The sequence below is a fragment of the Rattus norvegicus genome, chromosome 3 (assembly GCF_036323735.1).
Source record: "Rattus norvegicus strain BN/NHsdMcwi chromosome 3, GRCr8, whole genome shotgun sequence".
NCBI classification, from domain to species: Eukaryota; Metazoa; Chordata; class Mammalia; order Rodentia; family Muridae; genus Rattus; species Rattus norvegicus.
In genome coordinates this window covers 53,460,452-53,466,488 of record NC_086021.1, presented here as the reverse complement: position 1 = coordinate 53,466,488, position 6,037 = coordinate 53,460,452, and the positions used below count along the sequence as shown (strand labels likewise).

The following is a 6,037-nucleotide window of genomic DNA, read 5'->3' as shown; positions in this document are numbered from 1 at the left end:
TTGGTTTCAATTCCTTGATGTCTGTTTGCAGCTTTCCCTTGGGCTTTGACAGAGGGAACTGCTGGCCAACTGAGAATCTGCCATCAAACACTTTACTATTTCCCATCCCGCTCCTTTCCTCATATCCTGTGTAGTCCCTTAACCTAAGGTGACACCTCAAAGTTTCACTTATATGCAAATATACTCTAGAAGAGAAATACCTTAAGCCACTAGCAGATAAATTTCCTTATTGAGAGAGGAAGTTGCTGACTTCCTGGAAGTCGAGCCTGACTGAAGGGTCGAAGTGTAATGTGCACATTGGGTACTAATCTTCCTACTTAGGAACTCCATCCTGGGTGTGGCCTTGCCAGGCGGTGGAGGCTAGCGGAATGTGAATCCATCATTGGGTGGCTTCTGTCACTTAGAAGAGGCAGACCCTGGCAGCACAGTTAATTCCTGTGAAAAGGAGCTGTGGTAAACAGAAAATCTGGCTCCTGCCTCACTCTGATTTTCCTATCTCACTATGAGCTCACTTCCACATGCTCCTACCATTGTGATGTCATCTGTTATGAATCCTCATCCGAGGATGAATATGTATGACAAGTAATCTTGGACTGTCAGCTTCCAAAACCATAAGCTAAATAACCTATTTTTTTTCTTTTTAAAGAACCCAAACTCAGGCATTTTGTTCTCACAACAGAAAAGGTTTATTCTAGGGAAACTGAGGGCATATTTGTCAATGTGAGTCTTACCTATTGATAGCCTGTTTTACTGGACAAATATAGACATCTATACTTGTTATACTTATTTTCCAATTTACAGCACTATTAAATTGAAACACAAGCATATACATGTATGTATATACAAATAATTTTGTTGTATTTGAAGATAACCCAGGGTATTAATGTCCATTTTATTATATATACTTTAAGTTTAGGAATTTTTGACCTTGATATCTAGATGTGTGTTGAATGGGATATAAATTGGTAACATGCTATTTATCAGACAAATTCTCCAGAAAAAAGCAAAACCACCCTGAAACTCTCTGTCTCTGTCTCTGCCTCTGTCTCTGTCTCTGTCTCTCTCTCTCTCTATTGTACTCATAGAATTAAACACATGCACAGAAGAATAGTGACTCATTATAGAAACCAAAGTTTCAAAAGAAGTCCCCTGTCTAAGAAGCTTTTTTGATCTTCAGGCTGAGAGGATGGTGCTATGATTCAATGTGAGAAGAACTAGGTGTTCAGGATAGAGAAGAGGGGAATCCTGGCAAAGAGACAGATTAACATGCCATTCCTCTACCTGCTAATCAGACCCCTTCACAGTGGTGAAAACGACCTCCTTACAACACACCTGGAAACAATGACTGACCAATCGTACGTGTGTCTCGGCTTAGGTATCAAATGAAGCTTACTACCTCCAGTTTGGGAGGCAGAGCCTGCAGAACTCTGACCAGATTCCAGGGATATGGCTCCAACTCCCACATCATTGTTTAATATTCACTGATAGAAAAATGGCTGCTTGTTAGGAATATTATACACTTGTACTTTCTTCTGGGTTTCTGGTTAGTCTGCTTCTTGCAGAGGGGTGAGAGAACAGAAGAGAAGCTAACTATCTTTGATTTTGCTTCTAGGTTCCTAGCGTTGTGTGGATTATAAAATGTTTATAGACAGGGAGTTTATCTGCCCATATTAATCTTGATTAAACATGGACTCTTAGATCTATAAGAGAATCCAGAGGTTGACTGATTGACCTAAATCTTTTGATTATACGGCAAAGGGGCTGAGCTGCATTGAGCAGTTTCATTGTTTAGAGGTCTCCAAATTCCTATGATAGTGCTGGTTTCAACCATGACATGAAAAATTTCCAAATTGACTTTCTGTATCAAAGCTAAACTCATGTTCCTTCACCATTTTTTCCTTTGCTTTTTTTTTTTTTTTTTTTGAAAAACAGAGTTGATGTTTCTGCCGGTGTTTGATCACCTCTCAATTCTGAGGGACCTGAGCTCACAGGACTGGAGAGTGAAGGTACACAGAGAGGGGGTTGCCTCAACACTGCAGAACAGAGCCAAGGAGCCATGGAATGCCTGTCAGTGGGCATAGAGATGGACATCAATGACTCTACTGTCTTATGGGATGGTGGATGGAAGCCAGTGAAGATCCGGAGGCTGGGAAAGAAGGGCTGAGGGAGCACTTAAAATCTGGAGCACCTTTGGGACCTGCCTTCCCCCCTCCCCTGGTCCTGCTTCTTGTGGTGCCAAGGTTAACTGGATACGGAAGACCTTCAGTCACTAAGTGAAACAGAAACTATCGGAAAGCACGGGCCATATTGGTGAATACTTGGCGATCCGGATAATTCCCAGGGTTGGTTGATAAGGTCAGCAATAAAAAGCCTTCTCAAGCATTCTTAAGTTCATATATCTGCTGAGCCTAACTGATGGGTTCACACAGATCACTGAGGACACACCACAGAGCTAGAAGAGCTGGGAAACGATATTTTTACGTATCTTAAGTCATGCGTATTTTTTGTGGCAAGTTCTTAATGGGCTTCCATGTGAATAATTTATGATTGAAAATTTCCCACCCTCTAGTCCGACAGATTTGTGTTGAAATTAAAATTATGAGTCCCTTGGGGAGAGCACTGGAGAGGAATTATAGAAATAGAGTTTTTCCTGTTGGCAGGAAGCTACTTTCTTTGTTCCTTGGCTGAGAGGAAAGGTGGAACCAGAGAACCTCTACAGGGACCTCTTGCTAGAAAATCCGTTCTTTCTCCTTCCCCTCCATTTCTGATTGCTTTCCTTCCTCAGGTTTCATTTTGTCTGAGCACAGACTTCATAAGCTTCTTAGACTGGCACAAGTACATACATGAACCAAATAATGCTTTAACTGAACATGCTGGAACCACATGATGAAGGCACACAATGTCCTATGCCGTTGCTTCCTTTAGGAGTGTGGTATAATTTGAGGAAGGTGAGCGAAGCACTTCTGCACACTTCAGTCCCTCTCTGCCAGTGGCACGCCACCCAGCACTTGCTTGCTTGTGCCGTAGTCTGGCTCATTTTATTCCTATTATTTTCCATTTCCCTTTTTAAATATAATTCCAAACTCAGTGTTTTGTCTGCACATTACAAAACTACGGTTGCCAATGAGTCAGAGAGCTCAGCTTGAGGAACAGTGACAGGAAAGACTAAAAACGTGGTGGTTTGGTACCTAAGAAGGGTTAGAGAACCTGTGTGCCTAGTTCTTTCTCACAGTCCTGTGTCTACAAGATCTGGGTAAGTTGTTGTGATTCTCTGAGGAAACACTTGCCTCCCCCTCACAACTTTATCTCCAGGGGGCTTCAGCTGCCTACGTCACTGCAGAGAAGTCCCGTCCCTAGTCCGCTTAACATGGAGGACATAGATCCTTTGAGTATCTCTCTGATGCACCTGAAACCTGCAGGCCAAACTAGAGTTCTAGACAACTACTTCAGTGTGTGCTTTCCCAACCACCACTGACATATTATACAAACCACTATTGTTTTCTTTGGGGATGGAGGACAGCGGATTAATATCTCCACTCAAGAGTGTACATATATCTGCTTTCTGTGTTTTCTGTGTGTTCAGGTTGATCAGGGATTTACACAAAGAATGTTCCCAGGGTAGAAATCCAGGGTAGGTTTAGTGGTAACATCAGTGAAACAAGATTATTCTGTTTGGGGACTTGTCTTTCTTAGTGTCCTTATGTTTTCATCCTGAGTTAGTTAGCTCAGAATCACAGGGCACCTGCCACAACGCCTGGTAAAGTAACTGTATTTAATGACAGAGAGGTGAGGGTGAGCACAAATGGGAGACAAAATGGTTTAAAGGCATCCCTCTCTTTTTCCCTTATATACATGGATAGACATGGGAGTATTCTATGGGTCAGAGATGTCTACAGAAACTCAGCATGAGTTTGAAGTCTGCAGAGCTGAGTCTCCCTCATCCAAAATGCCTGGAACTGTAGCTGCTTAGGTGCCAGATTTTGTGTTGGGATCTAATCTAGGATAAGATCTAAGTCTAAACAAAAAAAATCATTCACGTTTTATGTTACATGCCTCAGACACATAGCCTGCATGTAATTTTCTATGGTATTTTAAAAATAATTTTGTGTATAATAGCTTCATTATATGGATTTTTTTTCCTGCTTTTAGCATTTTGTTGACACTCAAGATGTTTAGGATTTGGAAGTGAACATTTCAGATTTTGTATGTTTTAGGTTCAGGATATTCAACTTATATCTGGAAAACATTCTGAGACTTTCAGGATGGTTTAGATAATTGTTACTTAAACACACTGTCAAGCATGGATTAGTTCTTCTGAAGATACTCTTTGGTATATAAGAAAGGCGTGGGTTTTGAGGAGCACACTGACCAGTAACAGTGTCATTGGTTTTCTTTCACACTGGCATTCCTTATGAAGGGCCCTTCCCAGGTCACAAACTTTTGCCACAGGAACAGCTATGCAAGCTAAAACTTCCTTCTTTTGTCAGTGGCGAGGTCAAGCATTGGAAGTGTGGAACAATGAGATCTAAGGTGACTTGAGCAGGTTGCCTTCACAATCATCAGAGTATCCTCATGTTAGTAAATGGGACAGAGGGGACAGGAAAAGACACTTACTTTTGGTAGTAAAAATTGGTTTTATGATTTGGATGGTCGGTGTCCCTATGAGAAGGGGCAAAGCACCTTGGCATTCACAATAGCACTGAGTGACCCAGTTAGCCAATTCCATAACTCCCTCCCCTCAGGAGAATTTATTCGTATAAGGAAAAGTATTCTTACTGCTTAGGCCATTGAGCATCATTTTTTGCTCTTACTCTCAGCCCAAAGATTCTCCTGGAAGGAAGGAAGCAAAGAAGAAAGAAAGGAGCAGAGGCTAGGAAGGTTAGGGCAATTAATTAGGTCAGCTTTCCAAATCGGATAACCTAAATATTATCCCCTGGACACTCTCTTCGACACAGAGCAGTCTATGAACACATAAATCTGGGAAATTTGAAAGCCATACACGGTCATGGAAGTTAGTGGTCAAATTAGCATATCAAAGGCTCAAAGCAAAGTGATTCTTAAAAAGAATTCTTACCTCTGCTTAGCATCCTGCAGCTCCATTCAAAGAACAGTAGAAAATAAATGTAGGTGTGAGATTGCTTTTGGAATAGGAAATAGGCGGGATGTAGTAATTGGCACCATAAATAAAAGCTTCCAGGGACTCTACTGCTTTTGTTCACCTCTGGGCTTTGTCTATCTTTGTCTCTGGGAAACCCTTTAGGCACCTTGGGGAAGGTCTGTTGTCTCTACTGGAAGGCCAGCTCTTATTTACTGCCTATTATCATAAAGCCTCCTTGTGTTAGTAGCAAACACTGCTTGTTGATCAATTATCTTGAGTTTAGAGCTGTGAAATCTCAGTAAATACAAACATGGCACCTTGAGTATCCCTTATCTTAAATGCTTGGGACCTGAAGTGTGTTGGATTTCAGATTCTTTTTTTAAAGAATGATTTGTTTACATAATAAGATATGGGATTGATTGGACTCAATGACCAATTGAATTCAAATTTAACCCAAAATTCATTTATTTTTCGAATGCACTTTACACCTACCCTGAAGGAAGTTACATATTTAATTTTGGTGTAAGCTTTGACTGAGAGCCACTTCCTTAGGTCAGGTGTGGAATTTTCACGTTGTCGGTAAGCAAAAGCTTTAGATTTGGAGGATTTTGGATGTGCCCATCCTTTAATGCTCTCCTAAATACACTCTGCCAACTCATGGAAAACATGCATCTCTAGAGTTAGAAAGAGAGGAGTCTAGATGTATCGGTAGAGCATGGTGCCTCCATAGGCTCTGGGGGAAGATCCCCAAGATCTTTGATCAGTGTGTGTGTGTGTGTGTGTGTGTGTGTGTGTGTGTGTGTGTGTGTGTGTATTTGTGTGCGCACGCAAGCACCTGTGGGCACCAGAGGTTGATCTCAGAATGTAGTCTTCATTTAGTCTCCACCTTAATTTTTGAGGCAGAGTCTCTCACTAAACCTGGAGGGAGTTTTTGGTTTT

The 6,037-nt window shown here is 41.4% G+C and overlaps 1 long non-coding RNA gene across 1 annotated transcript; it reads left to right on the top strand.

The window, feature by feature from the left end:
* Nucleotides 1–563: 563 nt before the first annotated feature.
* On the top strand, nt 564–2,372 carry LOC134486282 (uncharacterized). The gene is made up of 2 exons (XR_010065089.1): nt 564–720; nt 1,933–2,372. It is a non-coding gene; the product is annotated as an uncharacterized LOC134486282 (long non-coding RNA).
* Nucleotides 2,373–6,037: the final 3,665 nt, after the last annotated feature.